General features: G+C 36.3%; 1 protein-coding gene across 3 annotated transcripts in view; it reads left to right on the forward strand.

Moving 5' to 3' along the window:
• Nipbl (NIPBL cohesin loading factor) overlaps positions 1-27,486 on the forward strand; it is a 148,076-nt gene that overhangs the window by 31,353 nt on the left and 89,237 nt on the right. The window contains exon 2 of one of the 3 annotated variants that reach the window (XM_059276117.1): positions 12,335-12,432. The exons of the other annotated variants lie outside the window; for them this stretch is intronic. The gene's annotated coding sequence lies outside the window, so the exon portion shown is untranslated. The remainder of the gene's footprint in view (positions 1-12,334; positions 12,433-27,486) is intronic. 3 annotated transcript variants of the gene reach the window in all.

Genomic DNA, 27,486 nt, shown 5'->3' on the forward strand with positions numbered 1-27,486 from the left:
TAACTTTTCTCTCACCTCTCACAGTGGCCTTACACTAAAAGCTAGCCAGCAAGGAGGAAGCTTCTAGCTCAATTCCAACTTGATTTCTTTATGTTCTGCAGTCAAAGTATGTTGGCGTCTTTAGCAAAAGAATCTTACAGTCTAGTTTGGCAATGGCTTGTGTTGTTTTAAGGGCCTCTGAGACCTCATTGACCGTAACAGTTCATGAAGAGGTACCCTAGCCCTGGGCCTGGGATTTTGTTGATAACATATGGCTTCTGGGAGCTGTTTTATCAGTCTACTCATGTAGAGTGAGTTTATAAAGCCCCCCTTTAGGAAATTTTGTCTGCTTTCCTTCTAACCTTTCACATTTGGAAATAATTTTTCTTTCCTCTGACCTTACCTAGATCTACTTTTCTACCTTGTTATGAAATTACATGTTTTTTGTTTTGTTTGTTTGTTTTGTTCTTGTTTTGGGTTTTTTAAATCAAGCTTATATTCTATGTTGGAAATTCTTCCTAGACTTTCCTAAGGTACATAACCTTGTGTCTTTCATGGTACTTAATAGAATACCTTCCACATAATATAGAGGCTCATTAAATATTTTCTGATCAGATTATTTTGAGATTTACATGGGAAAAAGTTAATGAACTTCAAATGTAATTATTCTCTCCATGAAATATTTTTTGCCCCAACTAAAAATGAACAAAAGCCATAAAAGTAGCATCTACTAGCTGAAGTTGGGAGAATGGTGTAGGAAGACAGCAGCATTAATGCTTGTCAGTTAGTTAGCTTTAGATAGGAAATGCAGTTTGACTTTATCCTGTGCTTGAAGGGGAACCATTGAGGGATTTTAAGAGGAAGTCATTTGATGAAGTGTGTTTTTAGATAAGTTATACAGTGAAGAAGCTAGCTATAGATGATAAGACTAAGAGACAGGAACCCAGCTAGACGATTGAAAAAGAGAGAAGAAATTCCAAGGTCCTAGAACAAAGACAGTATAGTTGGATAGAAGAGAATATCCTTAAGAAATATAGGTTAAAAGTTAATATGCTTCTTGGTGTCTTACTTCATGTGTGGGGTGAAGCAGAGGCAAGGTTCTTGACTGTGCTTTACTGGTGACATTTGAGGTAGAGAAAATGGGAGGAAGAGGATCAGCAGTAACTTTTGTGATTGAAGTGAGTTTTGAACATAATCAGGTTGAATTGTGTGTAAAACAGTCAAAGATGTGTGGTAGTCAGCTTTTGTTTTTTGTTTTTTGTATTTCTCTGGAAAGGCTGAGAGTCATCAGCATGTGGATTCAAAGTGGGAGTGGCTTGTGTGTATAGTAAGAAAGCATGAAAAGTAGTTTTAAGTCGGTCAGTCTCCCACCACCATGACCACCATCTCTTCTCCCCCTCTTGTCACCACTGGTCCAGAAGATGTGTTAGGATTTACTTTGGGTTTTTTTTCCCTCTAATTATCTACACACAATTTCTTTCAACCTAAGTCATGAGAAGAAAAAAAAATCAAAGCAGTGTAAAATTGATGAACACCATAAAGTAATTGATACTGATTCTTCACAAATGTCAGCATCTTGAAAGAGTAAAGATAAGGGTAGAAAAACTGTTCCAGATTCAAGGAGACTAAAAGAGATATAGCAACTCGATCCTTGATTGGTTGATCTTGAATTATTATCCTTCTAGAATACACTATTGGGACAGATGGGGAAATTTGAGTGCAGACTATATATTAGAAAATAATGCCAGTTAATTTAGTGTGATTATTTATTGTTACATAGGAGAGAATGAGCGCTTTCTTAGGATAGAGTGTCATGATATAATCACTCCAGGGTGTATGTCTGTATTGTCCAGGCTGGGCTGAAACCTCTGTATCCAAGTGATTCTGCTATGTCAACTTTCTAAGTGCTGGGACTACAGGCACCTGGCACTGCATACAGCTGAGTTTTCTTAGTATATGTGGTTGAATATTAGAGATGAAGTAGCATTCTTTTTACTGTCTGTTGGGCTCTTCTGAGTTGACTACAGAAGGTCAGACCATGCAACATTCACTGTGAAAGCAGTGTCATATCATAGGGTTCTGATCTTTACACATAAACCTACTAAGTATATGGGGTAGAATTATTGCTGTCTAGTATTAATAAACCTGTTTTAGTCACAGTATGGTAAGTTAACCCTACAATGTCGGTAGCTTAACATTACTTATTCAACAGTTGGCCAAGGAATAGATGTGCTCTTCACAGTATATCAGAAAGCCACTCTGGTAGAATTTCTGCTGATATATATATAGCTGGGCATCTGGAGCATTAGTATGCCACAGGGAAATAAACAGCTTGTGGGTCTTCCTTTAACTTTTAAATATTTTAGCCATGGATAGACAGATCACTTCCACTCACAACCCATTAATCAAAATATGTTACATACTGGTAGGAATCTGGGCCATATTGGGGATCACACATGGCTATTTGATAAACAATAAATATCTCTATCATCTACTGTAGTTCATCTCAAGGAACTGTATAGATTCTTTAAACTGTCAATAATAGTCATTGCTACTATAATTTTGTTTTTTAAACTATAGTAATGTTTTATCACAGAATTTTATGACATGATAGGTATTGACTGTTTTTCCAAAACCCATTTTTATTCGTGATCTTAAAAACTTACGTTTACATTGAATTTGAGGAAAATTTTGTTTTATTATTTTTTAAGTATAGAATAAAAGAAAATCCATGGAATCCAATTCTTTATCTTTATTTCTAGCAGAAAAAAAAAAACATGTTTAAAACAACTATACTCAGTTGTCATTTTGTTTGTGGTAGTTGTCACTTTTTTCTTTTTTAAGATCACTGTGTAAGCCCTAGCTGCTGGCCTGGAACTTGCTGTGTAGCCCAGGCTAGCCTCAAACTTACAAGAGATTATTCTGCCACTGCCTCCTGAGTGCTGGGATGAAAAGTGTGTGTCCTTTCTTCGAATTTACTTTATCCGAATTTGAAGTTCCTAATAAAAGTAGGTAATAGCCATTTGGCACAGTTCCTCTTTTTAGAAGTTCGTTGAAGTATTTTGTTTATTTTTCAGGCAGAAGGTACTCTAAATTTACTAAATTTCTGCTGTAGTTGGAGGATACTTACAGCTTCTCTGAAACTTGTTAAAAATAGAAAATTTAAATTATATTCTTACTGAGTGGGAATCAAGACTTGACTACTGAAATAAGTCTGTATTGTCACTACTTTCTCAAGATTATAACTCTTTTAAAGTAGCCAGGATTTTATTTTGCCTTCAGTTAGGTGAAGGAGAATTAGTTCTCAATTTTGTAACTCTTTTAAAGTAGCCAGGACTTTTTGCTTTCAATTAGATAAAGGAGAATTAGTGTATCAAAAACTTCAGCCTGGCGGTGGTGGTGCATACCTTTAATCCCAGCATTCAGGAGGCACGGGCAGGTGAATTTGAGGCCAGCTTGGTCTACAGAGTGAATTCCAGGACAGGCTCCAAAGCTACAGAGAAACCCTGTCTCAAAAAACTTTAAATTCTGTAGTTTATAAAGCTATTTAATGAAATGAAAATGCTTCCTTTCTAACGTGAATGGATAACACAGCATTGACTAATACTTTAAACTTCAGTTATAATTGGTAAGTGATAATTCATTAATAAAGTAAAACAAGTGGTTAGTTATTTATTTTCCAAGAACCTTTTTCTCAATATGGGCCTTAAAATTCTGCCAGGTTCTGTTACTGCCCATATTCCCATTAATCTTTTCCTCTAATGTCCTTGGATTTAAACTGTGTGTGTGTGTGTGTGTGTGTGTGTGTGTGTGTGTGTGTGTTATATGCATGTGTACATGTACATGTGGAGGCCCAAAGTCAGTGTCAGGTGTCTTCTATCATTTCCTCCTACTCTTTTTGAGACTCCTTCATTTTGTTGATGCTGCTGGTGGTTCTTGGGGTTTTGTTTTTTGTTGTTGTTGGTAGTGGTGTTTTTGAGACAGGGTCTCTCACTGAACCTGATTGGACAAGACTAGTGGACCATCAAGCTACAAGAACCCTGTCTCTGCCTCCTCAGATCTAGGGCTACAGGTGTTTACCACCACATCTGACTTTTAACCTCTGTACTGGGGATTAGGGCCCAGGTCCTTATGCTTGTGTGGCAAGCACTTTATCAACCGAACCATCTCCTCAGCCTTGAAATTTTTACTCATTTTTAAAATTTTGGATTTTTATTCATCTCTTTACTCTTGTCTCCTGTTCTAGAAGATCATGCTAGTCATAGTATAGGTAAGATTCATCAGAAATGAGCCAGTTTTGGAAATATGCTCCTAGAAGTAATGTTTGATCCCTAAGAGCCATGTATAAAACAAAACAGGTTGTTTTCTTTGGCCATTATCAAGTATTGTACTTCTAATCTATTATAAAAATACCAGCCATGGTAGATACTAACTTCTGTAGTATCACTGCAATTGGGACTGGTAGTTGGCATTACTGTGTAATACATGGGTTTTAGCTTTTCAGCTTTATCATTTTTTGATATTAAGTAACAGTTTCTTTGAGGTTCACTCATTTTATTCATGTATTAACTTTTTTATAAAATAGAGTTATTATATCAAGATTTAATGTGCTGTGGCAATTTGTTGATACTAGTAAATGCCAAATATAAACCCCTGTAAAATTGATTATTATCTTATTTATTTTGCCTTTGATAATGGGAATTTTAAAGTATGACTAATAATGAGACAGTACATTTGTAGAAGATTTGTAGTATTAATTGTCACCCATCTTTTAAGTACTCATGGTACTTTCCAATAATATCTATAGACAAAGTTAAAGGGAAGTACATTTTAAGTAGATTTGTTGTAACCAATTTTAACTCACTTCTGTGGACAGTAATATTATCTTTATAAGGCAAGGTTTTTACCTTTTTGATTTTCATAACTAACTTGCACACATTATCTATTGGTCATTATTTCCAGTAACTAGAATAATCTTTGAATATTGTTTATAATTATTAACAGTTCTTATCAAGACTTTTTTTTTTTTAAATGAAAATTGCTGCCGGGCAGTGGTGGTGCACGCCTTTAATCCCAGCACTCGGGAGGCAGAGCCAGGCAGATCTCTGTGAGTTCGAGGCCAACCTGGACTACCAAGTGAGTTCCAGGAAAGGCGCAAAGCTACACAGAGAAACCCTGTCTCGAAAAACCGGAAAAAAAAAAAAGAAAGAAAGAAAGAAAGAAAATTGCCCGGTTTCTTAATTTTTTCTTCATGTGGCCTGAAAATAGATGAAATTTAGTTATACTGCCTTGTACTTTAGAGTGTTCTGATAAATATTCTTTTAAAATTCTATAAACAGAAGAGCTTTAACTACAGCTGTTGAAGTTAGGTTTTTTTTTTTTTTTAAATTATGAGATGGGAGTTGGGGGATTGGGTATGATGTGCTTGCCACAGTGCACATGTGGAAGTTAGAGACAACTTTGTGGAGTTGATTCTCTCTTACTACCTTGCAGGTTGACAGGCTTGCACAAGCATCTTTACCTACTGAACTATCTCAATGGCCTTAGAAGTCAGTTTTCATCTATTTGACTGTCTGTGTAGGGTCAGCATTTTTAGACATAAACTAATAGGCTTGAAAAAGTTTCTTAAAGATATTACTAATAAATGGTAAGACCCACTTAACTCTGCCAGACTAGGTTCACTTTTGTAGGAAGTCCATATATGTTATTGTACATGCATTACAAATCAAGTCCTAGAAAATTTTAGCCTTACAATGGGTAGGACAAGATCCATTGTGAATATTTTATTAGTGATTAATTTTCATTCTAAATTATTATTATTATTATTTTTTGGTTTTTCGAGACAGGGTTTCTCTGTGTAGCTTTGTGCCTTTTCCTGGAACTCACTTGGTAGCCCAGGCTGGCCTCGAACTCACAGACATCCGCCTGGCTCTGCCTCCCGAGTGCTGGGATTAAAGGCATGCGCCACCACCACCCGGCTCTAAATTAATTTCTAATAAAGGTGGTTAAGGATTGTTTACAAGTTCCAAATTAGTTGTCTGTATTCTACTAATTGTCCTGTAGGTGGCATCATTATAATTTGCCCACTCATATTTTGCTTTGCATAAAGATCTGCTTTTGTTCCATCTTTAGATCTTTTTTGTTGTTAATGATTGCTTATGTATGGTCACATCACTCTCAACACTCATACTTGTCTGATAATGTGATTGATTGCTCAAGTGATGAGTTAAACCAGGTCAGGTAGTAGAGAACTGTGTGAGTATTGCTAATAATTTGTGGTAACAACCATTTTTCATTCAGTTTTTTAGTGCTCAGGAATTATGGAATTTTTTATTTTTAAATACTGTTTTTGAGGCACTGACAGTAGTAATTAACAACGTAGGTCTAGAGTAACTCTTGAGTTCGTATGTCTCTTCTTAACTGTGTAACTGAGAAAATTACTTCACCTCTTTGAAAAGGCTTCCATCCTGCAGCAGTCTGCAAGTTGATTAGGTCAGGGAAACCATATTGTTTTGGGTATAATTGAGTTCATGATGTCTGGTGTTTAGTAGTTATGCAGTAAGCTTTTTTCTAAATGAATATATGTTTTTGCATGAATGCCATAAAAATTATGAGTGTAAAAGAGGTAGTAATATACATCAGAAGTGTTAGCTGCTGTTCCTATCAACAATAATAGGAAATTCTGTCTTTCTAGTACATGAATTTTCTGTATGCCATATCTCCCACATTTTGCATTGCTATTAAACAATTAGTTTGCCTACTTACTGAGGCATTTTATAAATGTTTGGAGGTTAATCTCTGGCCAGCAAAATATAGTGAAGATTAGCATTTATATAATACAATTGACAGAATGTCTGTCATATAGAAGTACTCAACACATGCTGCTTATTAATCGTAGTGGTATTAATAATAATTTAAAACAACTTTTTTCCATATTATGTTTATCTCACAACTGTTAATATTCAAAAATTTTCTTTTCTATTGATTTCATGTGTATTAGCTAATCTTTAAAAAAAATGTGCGCTCAATACTATTGTCCTCACTTTATATTTGAAGACACCATCAAACTAATAGCTTAAAGTTGTTCAACTATCAGTGACTGAACTATAATTTTATAGCCTGTGTTCTTGCTTTTCTACATTGTTTGAATAATTACTTTTTCTTGAATCTGAATTAAGAGAAAGTATATACATCTATTGTATCTTTGTTTATTTTTCTTATTCCAGTCACATTTTTTGTTTTTCTCTTTTTCTTCTGTCCAAATAGATCATCAAGAACACAGTATTTCATGTCCTAGATTTCTATGTCATAGATATATTTTAATCTCCTGCTCTGCTGATGCTGCTAGAAGGACTGTGAATATTTTTCTTCTACCCAAACCAATGTCTAATTTGTTAATGACTCAGTTTGTCAAGTTGCTTCCCCATGCCCTGGGCCCACAGTGAATATGAAAAACAGCAACAGCTCTATTTCTTGACTACTTTTTAAACCCACTTCATATACCCCCTACCATTTAACATTTGTTAAATGTATCTTCAAAAACTGTGTGCTGCCGATGTCTGTTGCTATGTAACAAACTAACCCCAAACTTTGAGTAGCTTAAAATAGTAACCATTTTCTTATGTCTCATAATTCTGTTGATCAGGAATTGAGTTGGTGCTTAGCTTTGATCATATGCTTTTGATGGTGGTTACTTAAAGGTATTGGCTGGCCAATGAGTGCGACCAAGCTACTTACAGACAGATAAATTTGACTTTGATGGAGATACCCAGAAGAAGTCTGGGTACATCAGCTGCAACACCTGTGTACAGAATCACCTACATGGTTGTTTCATGGTCATCTAACATCTCTTATGACCCAGCCTTTGGAATCTCAGAGGTGTTTCCACTGTATTTTATTTGTCATGCAAATCACAAAAGTCAACCCAGATTAAAAGAGGGAAATTAGACTACTTCAATGAGGACTAGCGAAAAATGTGTAGCTGTTTTTAATCCGTCACCATGAATCACACCAATTTTAGATTGTGTAAATCCAAGTGAAAACCGAATTGGTTCTAGGGAATGCAAATGGTTTCCTGGTTTTCTCTACCACTGACAAATTTACCACTTGTTAGAATCAGAACAGCTATAACTGGAGTTAATTTTTCTTCTGGAGCTCAACGAAAACACTTACTGGCTTGATTTGAAAGATGAAGTTGGTTTTGTTGTCATTAAAACTATAAATCCTTTTTCTTCTAAATATATAAAGTCTCCTCTAATACCTGCTTCTTGGTTGATATTGTAGTACTATATACATACTTCCATCTCATATCCTGAGCTTACAGATTTGTAGATATGGGGACCTGGAGAGATGCCTCAGTGGTTACGAGCTTGTAGTCTTTTAGAGTACCTGAGTTCAGATCGCAGCACCCATGTTGGATAGCTTACACCCAACCACCTATAATCACCCAACCACCTATAATTCGTGCTCCTGCGAATCCAGTTCTCCCTTCTGGCCTTCCTGGGTACCTACATTCTCACACGCTCAACTTTAAAGACAACACTTAAAGCCAGTGGCAGTGGCACATGCCTTTAATCCCAGCACTCAGGAAGCAGAGCCAGATCTCTATGAGTTTGAGGCCAGCCTGGTCTACAGAGTGAGATCCAGGACAGGCAGCAGAGAAACCTTGTCTCGGAAACAAAAACAAAAACAAAAAAACTGACGACAACAACAACAACAAAAAAACACTTAAAAATAACCAAAAGAATTTGTAGAGATGAGATTCAAGGAAAGACAAGAATCTTCTATCCTTAATTTTTGAGTTATCATTATGTCTCTTCTAGCTCACCAAGTTGTATAACTTTTATATATTACAAGTAATATTTTTATGAACTAAGAAAGACTTATTTTACTGAGGAGAAAAATATCAAGGTATAGTTTTGGTTAAGAAATGTCAAAATTTATATGTAGGCTTATAGATATTAAAGATTGTGCCTTTTTCTAAATGAAAAGGGAAATAACTTGAGAGGTTTTTGAACAGAGAAAAACAATAATATATTTTAATAAAATTGTTAGCTGCTGTGCAAAACTACCTAGGAGTACCAAGGATAGAAAAGACCAAGTAAGGAGCTGTGTTAGACACAATCAGAGTGCAGTACTTACATGAAAAGACCAAGTGGAGGGAAGGTAGTGGCTAAGAAACAATCAAATTCTGTATAGATTTGAAGATGAGGCCTTCTTGTTTTATACCCATTTTTATTTTTACATGTTTTGAGTGACTTCATCACAGTGGGTAATTGAGTTAGCAACCCTTTCCTTAATATTAGTTTATGTGTATATAAATGTATGAATATATACCTCAAGCATTATAAACTTTAAATGTAGATAACTCAAGAAAAGTAGTTCTTGATCAGATAATCCTGCTAAATGTACTTGTGTGTTTCATATATGTGTACCTGTTCATGTGCACATGTATGCGGAGGCCAGGGGTTAGTGTTGGGTACCTCCTTCTATCTATCTCTATCTTATTTTGCTAGACAAGGTTCCTGGAGCTCATTAATTCAGCAGGAGGAGCTGGCCAGTGAGTTCCAGGGATCCTTGTGTCTCTGCCTCACTGTGGCTAGGATTAAGGCATGTGCCACCACATCTGCCGTTTTCTACATCTTCTGTGGGTGCTAGGGATCTGAACTTAACGTCTGCATGCTTGCACAGCAAGTACTTTGCAGTGAGCCATCCCCCTAGTCCTCTCTTTTGGTGGGAAATTAGGAAGTGGCTTTCTCAAATCCTATTGTTTTGTAGAATGCATATATGTGTGCAAAGAACTTTGAGAGTCAGCAGTTAGCGTGGCATCCTTTATCATAAAACTAAATGGCATTGTAGTAGGTATTGAATCTATTAAAATAAGGGATAATATATTTACCATCAAGTTGTATATAATTTAATGTGAATCCCAGGCTTTTATAAATAATTACATATCTTAGATAGAGAGGAAGCATGAAACTAGGGTTTCTGAAGAGTATCACAGAGGTTTTAATACTACATGTGAGCAAAATAACTAATCAGTTTAGAAACTATAGTTAGGATTGAAGTCGCCTATGAAAATCTATATAGAGATGTGCAGTAAGTAGTCCAAGTAAAAATGATCTGAAATGGCTAACACTATTTTGTTAGCATTGCTGTTTCCTGGTGCACAGGCAGAAATTATATTGTTCGGGCATGTGGTTGAACCATAAAGGGAGAGGCAGTCAGAAAATGGTTTGAGCTTGAAAATCTTTCTCAGTGACTGCTTACTTTCTCTTCCTTCTTTTCATGAGGTGTGGTTGGCTTTATAGTTTTCTGTGTCTGCAACTGCAGAGTTTTCTGGGTGAAATTATTGTAACTCCAAATGTTATTACAGTCACTAAGTCATTTGCAGTTTCTAGTCTTCCCTTATGTGCCAGTCTCAACCAATCCCTGGTTTTTCCAGCATCTTTTTTCTGTTTCATGTCTTCAAATTCATCAGAAAGGTGAACTTTTGAAATTTCCTCAAGAGTAAAAATAGACTTTCTTCTGTTTAACTAAAGTTTATCACATCTTAAAAGTTTTTTATTTATATATGTATGCCCAAATGTATGTATGTGTACCCCTTGCATGCCGGTCAGAAGAGAGGACTGGAGCCCCTCAACGGAAGTCACTGTCCATCAGTTATGTGCTGACAGCTGAACTGGGTCCTCTGCAAGAGCTGCGAGGGCACTTAACTTTCAGGCCCTCTCTCCAGCCTCTCACATTATTTTTTAAAACTAAGTTATTTGGGGCCAGCAAGATGGCTCAGCTGGTAAAAGTGCTTGCTGCATAAGCCTGTCATGCCAAGTTCAGTCCCTAAAATCCACACAAAGGTAGAAGGCAAGAACTTACTCTACAAAGTGGTTCTCTGACTTTGATGTGTGTACTGTGGTACACATAACATGTGAGTAACACACAGACACAAATAATGATAGCAAAATACATTTTAAAAATATAGGCTAACTTATTTTCCTAAATTGTGAAACAGATGGTTGAGCACATGTATTCTCTAAAGGAACAGACAGTATCAACCCAACCAGGTAAAAATTGGTTGGAGGAGAACAGAGTCTTAAGTAAAATACTGGCTTAAGGAGCTTGTAGATCCCAAGCCTGTAGATCTCATAATCTGAAAAACACCAACGTAGAACACTACATGGCTATGTGTTGTAAGAGAACAAGCACAAGATTTTAACATCTGGGAGGACTTGGAGAGCAAAACTGAATTTAGGAAATAGGATTTTTACTTTACATTGCAGTGCATTTCATATTGGTTAATAGGTTAATCCAAACCCAGATACATCTAAGCTAGATAAACTTGTAATGAAGCTTAATATAGATGTGTTATGTTCTAGTGAGACACATAATACAAACTGATTACTACTTCCCTGATTTGATACTAATCAACAACTATATCATGTGGTTTATTTTACTCAGGAAGAAAAAGTGTCACTTTCTGGGAAGTATCATAATCTACTCTTCATATTAAAAAGCAGATTCTTCCAGGGATCAGTGGTTCATGGCTTCAATCCTATCACTCAGGAGGCAGAGATAGGCAGATCTTTGGGAGTTTGAGGCTAGTCTGGTTTCCAGGGATACATAGTGAGACCCTGCCTCAAAATAAATAAATAAAGAGCAGATTTTAGTATTGTGAAAATATCTTTTTCTCTTCTGCCTAAGTTTGTTTTTTCCTACACAAACTATAAACTTGTTTGAAAACTACTATATCAGAAACTGATTCAAGATTTTAAAGATTATTTCTGATTTGAAGAGCCTAGAAATACAAGATAATAAGAAATAGCAGAATTCAAACTATATATATGTGTGTGCATATATATTTATATGTGTATATGTATGTAACTGGAATTAGAAATAAGAGTTAAAGCTTTTAAATGAGAGTAAAATTCAATTCTGAAATAACAGTAATAGTTACAGTAATGGTTTCCAAAGTGCTGTGTGTCCTGGAGAAGATGCAATTGTATGGTTCTGGGGCTGTGGAAGATAAGTTAGCTCATCACGGACAGGAAATTAGAACTCTCAGCTATTGTTTTTGTTTTTTTTAATGCGTTAGTGTTTTGGCAGCATATATGTGCACTGCAAGGGTGCCTTGTGCTTGTGGAGGCTGCAAGAGGGCACTAGATTCCCTGGGCCTAAAGTTTCAGTAGTTGTAAGCCACCATGTAGGTCTTGGGAATTGAACCCTGGTCCTCTGAAAGAGCAGCCAGTGCTCTTAACCACTGAACTCTATGACACCACTACCATCCCTTAATTGTGTCTTTTGAAAATACCTATTTTGTAATTTTCAGTAATATCTTCTACTTATCTGCTTGTCTTTCTAGAAACTTTTCTGAACATTTTACATAGGAAAGACAATATCGACCTAAATTGTTTTGGAGACTACTTTAAAGAAGTACATCAAAACATCATTGGTCTTAAGGTACTTTATTTCTAAGTTTTCTGTCCATAGTAAGTTATTATTTTGATCGTTGGTATCTTCAGTTATTGTTAAGTGATCCTGCCTCTAAACTTTCCCTCTCTTCTTATAGAACATGAAAGGAAACAACATTCTAAGGTTACAGCAGATTTTTGTTTTGTTTTATTTTAGGCATAAAAAAAAATCTAATCATCTGTTTATCCATTGTTTGAGTGTTTTCCCTGTGATCCCTTTTTGTAAACCTGTATGCATTTGGGTTTTTTTTTTTTTTTTTTTTTAGAATCGTATTCATTTTTGAGAAAGAACAGGAAAATCAGGAGACTGGGAAACTTGGCATCTACCCTTGAAAGTGTGTTTTGAATCTGTCGTTCTGTCTGCTTTCTCTTACCTGTAAAGCAAAGGGGCTGGACTAGGTGGCTTGTAAGAGACCTCTTATTTAGGGTATACTAGTGTTTCTGTTCAAAAGTGGGGAGTTATAAGAGTTTAATGCTTTTGTGCCTTCTCCAGGACACACAGCACTTTGGAAACCATTACTGTTAACTATTACTGTTATTTCAGAATTAAATTTTACTCTCATTTAAAAGCTTTAACTCTTATTTCTAATTCCAGTTACATACATACACACATATAAATAAATGTGCACACACATATATATAGTTTGAATTCTGCTATTTCTTATTATCTTGTATTTCTAGGCTCTTTAAATCAGAAATAATCTTTAAAATCTTGAATCAGTTTCTGATATAGTAGTTTTCAAACAAGTTTATAGTTTGTGTAGGGAAAAACAAACTTAGGCATTCAAAGCTATGAATTTCCATATGAACATTGCCTTAACATCTCATGAAGTTTGTGTTGTGTTTTTACTCAGTTCAAAATATTTAATTTTTCTGTTGTATTTTCTTCTTTGACTGATGAGTTTTCCTACATTTCCTTTTTTATTTTTTAATGGATTTTGAGTTCATTCTTTTGTTGTCACACTCTTTAACATGTCTCAGTTATAAATGTATTGAGATTTAGTTTGTGGCTTACTATGTGGAAAGTTTTATGGCATTTTCCTCTAGCATTAGATGGAATGTATATTCTGAAATGTTCATAAATTTAAGTTAGGTCAAGTGGGTTGATAGTGTTGCTGCAGTTATTTATATCTGTGCTGATTTTATTTCATCCTTTTTCATCATTTAGGTTCATTTTTTTTTTTTGCTCATGTTTTGATAGTTTTATTTTTAATCTACTTTTGAATGTTATGTCTTCTTGATGTATTGGTTCTTTTATTATTATAAAATACCCTCTTTGTCTTTAAATTCTTTATATTAAAGTCCATTTTTAAAGTCCATTTTGTATGCTATTAATATAGCCACTCCAGCTTTGATATTGTTACTATATGTATGGAATACCTTTTATTCTTTTACTTTTAACTTATTTGTATCTTTGAATGTAAGATGTGTCTTTCTAGAAGTATGTACATATCTTGTTGTTTCATCTACTATGTGGCAGTATCTCTGCTTAGGAATGGTATGTTTAGTCTATTCCTAATTAGTATGATTATTGGTACTTTGATTATGTTTGCTCCTTCTATTTTTTCTTCAGTGCCATGTTTTGTGTTAAATAGCCTTTTAGGGTACCAAGTTTTTGTTTAGATTTTTTAAAAACTACTATGAGTTTATTTAGAGGTTCCTCTCCTAATTTATCACAACTGCTTTCATAGTTAAATTTATTGGAGGAAATAGTTCCTTTAATGAAAGTACAAGTAGATTATCTAGAATGAGAGATTTTTTTTAAAGATATTTTCTCTAAAACAATCAAAGATTTTATTTATACCTTGACAATTCTGGCTATTTTGTATCTCTGAGTCTATGATGTTGTCAGTTCTGGGGTTTTGCCTTAAAAGTTAGCTATCCATGTTGGTAGCCAGTGAAGTTTACATCCACCTAAGTGTAGTATCAGAATCTTTACTTACTTCTGTTATGTCTGTTTCAGAGTTAGTTATAAATTCCCACCTAACCCATTACACCAGAAGTAATAACAATGTTTTGCTTAAGTAGTTCATAAATGTGTTGCTCTTCTTATTTTCTTATAGTCCTGTATAGGCCAGTTGACCTTGACCTTGTCATCCTCTTACCTTAGCCCTCCAAGTGTTGGGGTTACAGATGTATACTGCCACAGTCAAATAGATATCAAATTTTATTTCTAATGCAGTATTATGCAAGTTGGACTAGTATAACTCTGTGATTCAGTTTGGTTGAACAGGTCTCTAGATATTGTAATATTTATTATGTGTGAAAAGTATCTTTTAAAACTTACTTATCCATCATTGTCTGCTGATTTGGATAGTATAGTAATAGAGTAATTTTAGTTTGTTTGTTTTTTTCTCCTCTTCTGGGATTTTGATTTTGAGATTAAAATTTGGTCCTAGCCTAGAGATAATGCTAGAGCACTTGCCTAACATGTACGAGTACCCTGATGACTAAAAAAAAACAAAACCTTTTGTCTTGTTTTTGTCTTTCCTCCTACTGCTGTACATGTTCTCAGCTGTGCATTACAGTTGTCTGAATTTACTTAGTCTCTACTCCCATTCTTTCTTAAACATACTCTTTAACAGTTTTCTGTTCTTATAGCCGGTCATTTTCAAAATGTCTTTTCATAGCCACCTAGAACTTCTTCCGTCTTGTCAGTTCAAGCCATCAGGTCTCAGTTAATATGTTTACTCTTGAAGACTCTTCACCTGGCTTCCAAGACACAACATTGTGTTATAATTGCTATATCAACAACACTGAGAACACAAAGTGGACTAGCTTCTAATTTTTCTTTTTACTTATTTGTCCTTAGAATATATCCTAATATAATGTCTTCCTAGGGCCACCATAACAAATTCTTACAAATCTGGTGATTAAGAACAGCAGAAATGTGTCTTTTCAGTTTTAAGGGCCAGAGACCCCAAACCAAATTATCAGTAGACTTATTTTCCCTCCAAAGGGTCTGGAAAAGAAACTCTAGCTTCTGGTGGCTCCAGGTATTTCTTCTCTTGGGACTGTGTAATTCCAAACTTACTGTTTACATTGCCTTCTTTGTGTGTCTAGGTATCTATCATTCCTTATAATAAATTCACATTTATATATTCTCAGTAGAGTTGTTGGGAGGTGCCTTAGTTAGGGTTTCTGTTGCTGTGAAGAGACATCATGACCATGGCAACTCTTATAAAGGAAAACATTTAATTGGGGTGGTTCACTTACAGTGTAGAGGTTTAGTCCATTATCGTCATGGCAAGAAGCAAGCATGCAGGCAGACATGGTGCTGGAGAAGAAGCTGGGAGTTCTTATATCTTGACCTGCAGGCAACAGGAAGTGGCTTAAGACACTGGGCATGGTTTGAGTATACATGAGGCCTCAAAGCCCATGCCCACAGTGACACACTTCCTCCAACAAGGCCATACCTACTCCACAAAGCAACACCTAATAGTGCCACTTTGTTTGGGGGCCATTTTTCTTTCAAACCACCACAGAAGGAAAGGAGTCTACATTTCAACTCACCAAACCCAGAAAATTTAGTAGTACCCTGTTACTACTGCTTTCAAAGTTCCTTGAATTAATTGTTCTTTGTGATAGTAATGATAATACATCATTTGTTGCTAATTGTGTTTGGTTGCAGGATTTCCTTTTTTTTCTTTTAATAATGGTAACTTTGGAGTATGCTTAACATACATACTTGAAGAAGTCAAAGTTTTATTAAGCAGCTATACTTTGAGTCTCATTAACCTCTCTTTTTTTTTTCTTTTTTCTTTTTTCTTTTTTTTTTTTTTTTTTTTTTTTTTTGGTTTTTCAAGACAGTGTTTCTCTGTGTAGCTTTGTGCCTTTACTGGAACTCGCTTTGTAGACCAGGCTGGCCTCGAACTCACAGAGATCTGCCTGCCTCTGCCTCCCAAGTGCTGGGATTAAGGCGTGCACCACCACCGCCTCGCTCATTAACCTCTTTTTCCTAGGTTATTTATGGATATCTATCTTATTAGTTTCAAGTTTCTTTCTTTCTTTTTTTTTAATCAAGCAGTTGCTTGTCCATATTCTTAATTTTCCTTCATTAGAGAAAAAAATTACACTCAGTGTGCTTTGTAATATGTTATCTTTTTTTGCTGGATATATCCTAGAAATTATTCCACATTGGTTAAAGGTCTTTTCACAGGTGTGTGAGAGTGTGTGTGTAAGAGAGAGACTTTTTTTAAAATAATATTTCATAATGCCTATTTCAGCTTCTTATGCCTGTTTACTTAAGTTAGATATTATACCACATACCTGTAATCCCAACATTCTAGAGACTGAGGCATGAAGATCACAAATTCAAGCCAGCCTTGGCTACATAGTAAGACTATCTAAAAAAACAAAAACAAAACAAAACAAAAAAACCCAAGGAAGGAGAGGGGAGAATGAGAGTATGCTGCCCAGGTTGTGCTTGAACACAAAATTCATTTGTCTGGTCTTCCTGTAGAAATGACACAGGTATGATCTACTACTATGCCTAGCTTTCATATGTAATTATGTTAAGTATTGCTACATTCAACTCCATTCTGCTTTCTAACTAGTAGTGAGAGTAGCTGTGTGCCAGTCTCCTCAAGAGCTGTTTGTCACTTATGTGGTGGGCAAGATTTAAAACCTTGCTGTCCCAGTGTGGTTTTCGTTTGTGTGTCTGATAGTAGATGTGAGATTGTCTTCTTTATTGTAAAAGCTGTTTCAGCTCTTTTCTTTTTAATCTGAGTGAGAAACTGATTTTAGTGTTCAGTTCTACATCTTGATAGTTTTACAATGGGTAGTTTGTTTAAGTTTATTTGTTTTACACATTTAAAATGAGGATGAAACTTACTTGTTGAGCTATTATAAACAGTAAGTGGAGGAAAAATCATATAAGTAACCGTCAAGGTACATGGCTCACAGTAAACAAGATTATTTCTCCTCATGTATATTTCAAAATATAGGCTCTGTGTTGCCGTTAGTTAGGCAGCCTGGTAAACTTGTTCATATATAACATTTCTTTCTACAAAGGTCAATTTGCAGGGTATTGAACAATAGGGACATTTTTGAAATATTGCTAATATAAGGTGTTCGTTAGCTTTTTGGCTTTCAGATCTTCAAAATTATATATGTTCCATACCACATTTATCTGTAGTTAGTAGCACTCATTTTATAATTTGGGATCACAATCCACTCATCCACGCATGCAGTATTGGCCTTATTTTGAAGACTGTTCTGTCTTGTCTGAGGCATCTGTATAGAAGAGGAATGTTTGGGGAATTAGCCTTTTTCTTCCCTTTCTATTTTGTTTTGTTGTTTTGCTGTGGTCTTACATAGGTAAGGCTGACTTCAAACTCACTGTATAACCACAGATGATCTTAAACTCTTGATCATCCTGCTTCTACCTCCCAAGTATGCAGGTGCTGGGATTACAGGTATGTGCTACCACAGCTGGTATGGGTAACGTTCTTAAAATTATGTCAGATGCCGGAAAGAGTGTTCAGCAGTTATGAGTGCTTGTGGCCCTTGCTAAGGACCGGTGTTCAGTTCTCAGCACCTACATAGTGACTCACACCATTGTAACTCTAGATCCAGGGGATCTGGCATTCCTTCTGGGCTTGGTAGGCTCCTGCACACACATCATGTACATACACTCACACAAGTGTACACACGCATGCACATGCACATAAAAATTAAGCAATGCCATTTTAATGTGTTTGATTAGCCATATATACTTTTGCCCTAAAGAATACCAAATGTTTTCAAATGTTACCCATCTAAATTTTTAAAAAGCACAATTTTAAGAAAATGTGTCTCTAGAGCACTGATTGTATGTGCTCTGCCCATTCCCCTGAATACTTTACATTTTAATCTTAGATAAATCAAGTCATTAGATGTATTATCTATGTGCCTTATATTATTTGGTCTCCTTATAGCTTCACTTGTTTTTAGGATATGAATTTTGTTGTTGTTTGTTTGTTTTTTTAAGAGAGAGAATAGGACAATTCATCCAAAGCAGATCTTCAGGGGAGGGGTTTAGGAATGCTATCAAGGCCTTTCCCATGACACCATTCATCTAGTCCCAGTTATTTATTTTATATAATAGACTCTTTAATTAATTAGTTTAATTTTGTTTTTATGTATAGTAGTGTTTTGTCTACATGTATGTCTGTGCACATCATACATGCAGTACCCATAGAGGCTAAAAGAGGTTGTCAGATCCCCTGGGACTAGGGTTACAGACAGTTGTGGGCCACCATGTAGGTACTGGGAACTGAACCTCAGTCCTCTTTAAGAGTAGCTGATGCATTTAACCACTGAAGCTATCTCTTCATCCCTAAGTCCCAGTTCTTTATGAGAACTTATTTGGGAAATGCCTCTTATAACATCTTTTTTTTTTTTTTTTTTGGTTTTTCGAGACAGGGTTTCTCTGTGTAGCTTTGTGCCTTTCCTGGAACTAACTTGGTAGCCTAGGCTAGCCTCGAACTCACAGAGATCCGCCTGGCTCTGCCTCCCAAGTGCTGGGATTAAAGGCGTGCGCCACCACCACCCGGCTCTTATAACATCTTAAAAAATTATATTTTTGAACAATTGCTTATATATATATTTATATATTTATATATATATAATTTTATGAACAGGATATTTTTCTTTGTCTTGCTAAGTGTAAACTTAATTTTCATTTGAGTGTTAATATATGAATCTTTGTAGAAAAATATAATGTGCCTTTTGTTTTTATTTTTTATTTTTTTATTTAGATGGATTATTTGCCCTGAATTTTTCACTCATTTATTTTTATCATATATATTCTGTAATGAAGTGGTATATGATGTTTATGTGTGATATTATGTTTGTGTGTGTTATTGTAGCCTCACTTGCCCAAGCCAGCCCCTTAAAGTTATCTGAGATGCTTATTCTCCACATCCAACTGGCCATCGAGTTTGGTCTTTATATATCCAGTTCTTCCTAGCTACCATCTTGGCCTGTCTTTACAGTTCTCATTGCTTCGTTACTGTATTTCTTACGTTCCCTTCCCAGCTGTAGTTTGTTGCTTTCTACATCTTCCATAACGTGCTGTAGGATACATTCTAATTCCGGGGCTGTTTAACCTCTGTGTAGTTCTGTCCATTTGGCTCTTAAACCTGCTGTGCAGTTTTGCATGTTTGCCTTTCCACCTGCTTTTCCTGCATTTCTGTCAAGCTCTCAAATGCCATTACAGATGAAAATTTCCCGGAATTTTTTCCTTATCCCTTTCCCAATAGTTATTAGTATGGTCCATGTATCAACAGCATTGGTATCATTTGAGGAAATTGTAATGTATATTTTTTGGTGTTACATGACACATAGTGAGTAAGAAACTTTGGTGCTACAGCTCAGCAATCGTTGGAACCCAGTGACTTTCAGATTTTAGCGTGTATCAGAATCACATGAAGACTTATTTAAGTACTAGTTCTCATTCCTGAAAGCTTTGGGCTTAGCGGATAAGATGAATTGCGTGAATACTCCAGTTTTTTGCTTCTCCCTGTAACCAAGCCCTTTGGCATGTGACTGTTGAGGTGCATTTCTCCTACCCCCACAAAAACAGGAGCTGTTTCCCTGCCCCTTGACTTTCAGTTTGGCCACAGGTCTTGCTTTTACCCCTGAAGTGAGTGAACAAGACATGACCAAAAGTTTGAAAAACATTTGCAGTATTGGACTTGCTCATCTGTGCCTCTCCCATTTCTAGGAGACTGAAATGTCTAGCCTGCCTGTGGTTCCAGGCTAGAGACTGTGGGTCTAAACATATATATATTTAGAGAAATGGAGTTTGTCTCCAATTCACTTTCAAATGGTTAGATACATATACATGTGTATGCTTCTGGACACACCATAGAAAAAGAGGAAAGAGATTATGTATATTAATATAGATGAGGCAAGATATAAACAGTTGGTAATTCTTAATAAAGCTTGTGGTAGTTTCTTACATATTTAAATTCATATTAAAAGTTATCTCCTCAACCTGAAATAAGTAAAAACATTTTAAACTGGAAAAGTTCTGTCGGTTAGTTATACAACAAAAATCTAAATCTGCTAATGTAAACTTTTGATTTTTTTTTTCTCAGTATAAAAAGCTTGTAGAAACAGTCTCCAGTTTTTGATAATATAATTTACTGGTTTTTAACTTACGGTGGTGTAAAAGCAATATGCATTCAGCAGAAGTCATACTTTAATTTCTGAATCTTGATCTCTTAGCGAACTAGTGATCTGTAAGTACTAAAACACCTTGCTAAGTAGCAGCAGTGAGCTTCAGCTCCCAGTCAGCAGTGACATCCTGAGGGCAAACAACAGATACTCAGTTGCCAAGCTACCAGGTTCAATAGATTAGGTTTATTAATGGTATATTAATGTATTTCAGCTTTAGAGCTTGCTTTGATTTAACCAGCCATGTATGCACTATTGGGTTGGGGTATTCAATATAAGTGTGTGTGTGTGTGTGTGTGTGTGTGTGTGTGTGTGTGTGTGTGTACATATGAAACTACTATGACACTTGACACAGACTTACTCAGTTATTGTAAGAAGTACGCCCTTGTGCTCTGTAGCAGTCTTTCTTGTCAGACTATCTTTGGACCACCAGCCCACAAATAATGACCCAGAGACTTATTAATTATGAAAGCTTGGCCTCAACTTAGACTTTTCCCCAACTAACTCTTATAACTTCATTAACTCATACTTGTTATTCTACATTCTACCACATGGCTTGGTTACCTCTTCTTAGTACAGCACATCTGACTTGCTCCGGGTCTACTGGTGAAATTTTAGATTCCTCCTCCCAGTTTCTCTCTCTCTGCCTGGAAGTCCTGCCTATTCTCTCCAGCCTAGTTATTGACCATTTAGCTCTTTATTAAACCAATCAGAAGGTGCCTTAGGCAGAGACACATCTTTACGGTGTAAACAGATGTTCCACAACAGTGCTCTTCTGTAGCAGTACACCTGTGCTCTTCATCATTAACCTCCAGCAACTACTAATCTGATTCCAGCCTCATTATTACAGTGTTTCTTGTGTTACATAAATGGAATCATACAATGTATAGCCTTTAGAGTAGCATTTTTCCACTCAGCATAATCCCCTTGAGATGTCCAAGTTACTGTGTGTGCCTGTAATTTGTGCTTTCTATTCCCAAGTAACATTCCTTGTTAGGGATCCACCACAATTTAACTGCATTGAAAGATGTTTGATGTTTCTAGCTTTGGGATATGACAGCTAAAGCATCTATGAGTGTTTGTGTCCAGTTTCATTTCTTAAATATAAAAGGGTATACACTTGCCTTTTATTTAACATTTAGGTCTGTCCTTTAAAATTTATTCTGAGGCAGTTGATTTCAACTTATAGAAGATAATTTTTCTTTTCAAGGGCTTAAAAGCTCTTTCTAATCTGATAGACACATTTATTTTAATTCAGATTAACTTATTTCTTAAGGCAAGGTCTCATTAGGTAGAGCAGGATGGCCTTTAACTCATGATCTTTATGCCTCAGTGTCCTGAGTGCTAGGATTACAAGCATGTGCCACCATACCTGGCTTTAAGTTAAAAGTCCAAGTCTCTTCTGAGACTCACAGTATCTCTTAACTGTAACCCCTGTAACAAAGCAATTATATACTTCCACAATTGAGTGGCACAGAATATACATTACCATTCCAAAAAGGAGGAGTAGGAGCACAGTGAGGAAATACTGGACCAAAGCAATGCTGAAATCCAGCAAGGCAAACTCCAAATCCTGTAGCTTCATGTTTGATATCAAAGGGCTTCGATAGCTCTATCTTCCCAGCTTTACTACCTGCAACACACTTCTCTCTCGGACTGGTTCTGCTTCCTGTGTGCAGCTCTCCTTGGCAGATGTCCCACAGGTCTGGTGTCTCTAACATCTTGGGGTCTCCAGCGCAATCTGGGCTTCACTTTCACAGCTGCATGCAATGCCCTCAGCAGTTCTCTTTAAGTATGGAAGATTTCACAAGTCTTTCCCTCTTGTATCCTTCATGATTCTAAAGGCAGACCACATGGACGACACCGCCAAGTTTGACTACCTGTTTGGGATGGAGCCTGGCCTCCTTGAATCACATTTGCAGCAGCTTTCCTTTGTTGCCTTTTTGGTTGGACAGAAAATTTTTTAGGTCTTTTTACAAGTTGGAAGCTTTGTTGTGTCGAAACTGTGTGGTGTCTTCAGCAGTAGTCTTACCTTCAGTTTATGGGAGGCAACCAAGGGCAATGATAGTAGCCTATATTGTCTCTTGGACTCCTGACCAACAATTCCAAAGGAAATTTTCCATGCCTGGCCCTGGGAGTTTGGTTAGATAAATCTAAAACTTTTGGGATCATCACCCCACATGACATAACTTCATTTTATATGTATCTCGTATCCTCCAGGATCTAGCTGGATGAATGTGGTTCTCATCCCTCATCAAGGATACTTCTCTTTAAAACAGACAGACCAGTCTAGAAAACCACAACCAATCAAAATGCATAGTTACACATCTACAACACAACTCCTGCACCCACAGTTCATGGATCACTGTGAAAGAAGGCGTAGAAAGACTGTAAGAGCCATAGGAACAGAGATTTTTTGCTGGGAGATTTTGTCTCCTAGAAATGTCAGAATCTATATCCATGTAGTCTGTATGGCTAGCTAAACATGATGACCAATAGACAGTACAGTCAGGAAGAAAGCTCACATGCCTCAACCCAAGACAAAGAACTAAAGGCAACAAAGAATGCTAAGTGAGAGAAATAGTCTTTCCCAGGGAAGAACACAACAGTTATCCAATATCAAATGGTCAGCCCTAAAAACATATATACAAGTAAAATACAAAACTGAGCAGATTGTATTTAGGTACACATGTATGTGTTTAACAACAATTATAATATCAAAAAATAAATTTTTCAAAAATGCATGTGTATATTATGTATATATAATATGTATTTATTAATATGTATTTGTGTGTATGATTTTAACTAAACATAAAATAATACGATACCCCTTTGGCTTTTTCAAACATCCTTGGTGTTATCCCCACTGTCTGTGTTGCCATCCCTTCCCCCTCCCCAATCTTTCCCATTTCCCCATCATTGCACTTGTGTCCTTCTGTTCCTTCTCTGTAGCTACCCCCACTCCCACCCCAACTGCGGTCCCCTATCCCCTTACTCCTATCTGTTTATTCTGGGCTATATACTCACATCTAAGAATTCAGAGCTAGGATCCACAAATAAGAAAGAAAATTCGACAGGCATGGTGGCATACATCCTTAATCTCAGCACTCGGGAAGCAGAGGTAGATGAATCTCTGTGAGCTCAAGGCCAGCCAGGACTACATAGTGGAAGCCTACCCCGGGGGTGGGAGGCAGGTAGGTCAGAGGGGAGAAGAGGAGAGAGAGAACATGGCTAAACAAGTGGAGTAGAATGTTAAGTCATTCAGGCATCTGCTGAGGAGTGGTATATTGAGTCATATAGTAGATCTACACTTCCTTCCAGGAGTTCTCCACCAATTTTCAATCTACCAACAGTTAATAATTGGTCCTTGCCAGTGTTGTTTCCAGCTGTTTTCTTGATCTTAGCCACTCTGAATGGCATAAGAGGAAATCTCAAAGTAGTTTTAATTTGCATTTCCCTAAATGCTAAGAATGTTCAACACTTTAAAAGATATTTCTTAGATATTTTTATTTCTTTCAAGACCTCTGTTCAGATCCATAGCCCACTTTTTAATTGGGTTGCTTTTTTTGTGTTTTGTTTGTTTGGTTGGTTTGGTTTTTTGAGACAGGGTCTCAACTATGTACCTCTGGTTGTCAGGAACTCACTGTAGACCAGGCTGGCCTTGAATTTATAAAGATCTGCCTGACTCTGCCTCCTGAGTGCTGGGATTAAAGGTGTGTGCCACCATGGCCCGCTTGCTTATTTTCTTGACTCCTTTTTTAGTTCTTCATGTGTTCTGAATATTAATCCTCAATCAGATTCATAGCTGGCAGAAATTCTCTCCCACGCTGTTGACTTCTTCCTCACTTGATTATTTACTTTGCTGCACAGAAGCTGTTCAGTTTTATGAGGTCATATTTGTCTATTGTAGACCTTCATTCCTGGGCAAATGGAGTCCTAGTCAGAAAGTACTTACTACACCTATATTTTCTGTATGTTTTGTTATTGAGTGTTTCCCTTTCAGGGCAGCTTGCTCACTTCTTCCAAGTACAGTGAGAGCCAGTTCTCAGGCTACCTATGTCTTCTAGCAGTTCCACCTTGAGGTCTTTGATCATTTGCAGTTGATTTTTGTGCAGGTCAGAGGTAGAAGTCTAATTCATCCTTTTACATGTAGGCCTTCAGTTTCCTCATAGATGCTGAAGTTTCAAACAGAAAGAAGGAAACTTGTAAGTTAATTATCCTTGGGTATACTACGTTGAGTCCAGATAATTTAGTATTACAATTTAAATTAAAGTGTTTTGTTTGCTTTGCTTTTCTGTTTTCTATTTCTGTGTAGTAGCTGGTTGTGTTAAAATGTAATTTGAAAGCTAGGTAGGTGAACTATAGTTCCAGCACTAGGGAGGCTGGGGCAGGAAGATCAGGAGATTATACTTCAAAAACCACTATAATTCAGGACTAAATAAGCGGCTCATGGTTAAGCGCACATACTATTCACATACCGATCTTGCAGAAGATCCACATTTGCTTCCCAGCAACCACATGGCAACTCAGAACCACCTGTAACTCCAGTTCCCAGGGATCCACCCAAACATGTAAAATAAAAGAAATATTTTTTAAACATAATTTGAGAAATCTCTTTGCATCCCTCTTTTCTATACTCCTAATTTTTGCTTATTTCTTACACAACAATAATCCCCTATGATGTGACAAGAGTTCCTTGCTTGGTCATCTCACCGTCCAAAAAAAATCAATTCTGTATCATATATCCCGGACAAAGGGAATTGCTATCAACCCAAGAACATATAAAACAATAAATAAATACATACATACATACATACATACATACATACTCAAGTCATCAGGTTGTTCCACAAGCACTTGTACTTGCTGAGACATCCTGACAATCCTGTTTGTTTTCTGAAACAGGGTCTGGGTCTGTAGCCCAGGTTTTTCTTGAGCTTGTGGTCTTCCCGCCACTCACTTTCCTGCCTCCCAAATACTGGGGTTATAGTACATGAACTACTCCAGGAGAAACAGTGTATTTAGACTTCAGTGTAGACAACATTGGTAAGAGCAGTTAAGGAAAAATAGAAATGAGTCAAGAGATATAGGCTGTAGACCCTAGGACTCACTATCATTAACATGTCACTTCTATTCAAATTAGTAGCTATACAAATTTATATACCTATCATAATCCCAGTAAAGTTTTTGAAACTGTCAAAATGATTGTAATCCATCACTGTAAAATCCCTAGAACCAGAGTGATTTTTAAAGAAAAGAACAACCAGTATAGACTAACATTACCTAATTGCAAAACTCACTACAAAGTGATAGCAATCAAGACAATGTGATATTTAAAGGAGAGAGTTGAGAAATAGAACCCACTCAGCATTTGGAAACTGAGGGTTTATGACAGCATAAAAACCAGTCAGTCTAGAAAGATGGACGTTTTTCTCAAATGTTGATGTAACAACATCTGAGTATTAATATCCAAAAAAAGAAAAGCTGAAATAAATTCCATACTTCCCATTAAATAAAACTCCTATAAGAAAAGTGAGAAAAATCATTATCTGTTTGCATTAACTAGAAAGTTCTTGTAACACCAGAAAGTACCATTTACAAAACAATAAATTGATAAATTAGATTTCATCATTAAATTAATATTCAGTTCTTTAAAGAATGATGTAAAACTAATGAATGAGAAGCTGAACAGAACAGAAAATATTTGCAAATTTACATACGAAAGGATTTATGTAAACTATTCTCAAAGTCAGTACAGTTGTATTATTTGTATTGTATTATCTAGCCTCTGCTCTAGATTTTCACTTAACCAAAATCATCATCATCATCATCATCATCATCATCATCATCATAGCAGAAGCTGGAGTGAGCAGAAATCAGAGTTGTAGGTACTAACTGGAGTTATCAGCATGGCAGTGCTGATTTTTGTTTGTATTGTTTTTTAAGCTGGAGACTGGAGGAAATCTATAGGGGAATGAGGGTGGGAAGATGCAAATAGGGAATCCAAGAGGAGCACAGTCAGAGCTTAATTGTTGTTTTGGAAGACAAGGGAAGAATTACTCTGAAAAAAAGAGTAGTCAGTTGTATTGATTTTGGGGACAAATTATGTGGGGACTGAGGCTTGCTTGTTCATTGAATTTAACATTGTCATTGTGATTACTGACTGGTTTGTGGCATTGGAAATGATATGAGTGAATATATCAATAGTGTGGATTCAAGAAAAATTATGAGATGAGGCTTGTAGCTGGAGAATTTCTCCAGTTCCAGAGCCCACTTATAAAATAAACACAGAGACTCTTACATTATTTAAACTGCTTGGCCATTAGCTCAGGCCTGTCATTGTCTAGCTCTTACTCTTATATTTAGCCCATTTCTATTAAACTTTACTTTGCCACGTGGCTCATGGCTTACCGGTACTTTACATCTTCCTTGTCCTGGTGGCAGCTCCAGGCCGTCTCTCCCTTTCCTTCCTGTTCCCTCAATTCTCTTCTCTGTTAGTCCCACCTATACTTCCTGTCTGGCTATTAGCCAATCAGAGTTTATTTACATATAGCGATATCCACAGCAGAGGCTAGCTGGCTGAAGGACTTGGAAAAGTAAGCAGAACACTGAGCAGTAGTTGGAGGGAAATCTAGCAGTCAGGATCAGGTTTGTTTGGTTTCATTGAGAATAGGGTACGTTAACCAGGTAGGTATTTCGTGCTGATTAGAATGATTTGATAATAAAAAAAATAATACAAAAGGATTGCTTGAATGGTATCTTTCCATTAGGGCAAAAAAAGGAGATTAAGATGCAGATTATGCACATGTAATCTGATTTTTTAAATAGTCTGTATATTCTTTTGAAGTTTTTTTTAGATAATTTTAATGATCTTAAATGT

Source organism: Peromyscus eremicus, chromosome 11 (genome assembly GCF_949786415.1).
Source record: "Peromyscus eremicus chromosome 11, PerEre_H2_v1, whole genome shotgun sequence".
Classification (NCBI taxonomy): Eukaryota; Metazoa; Chordata; class Mammalia; order Rodentia; family Cricetidae; genus Peromyscus; species Peromyscus eremicus.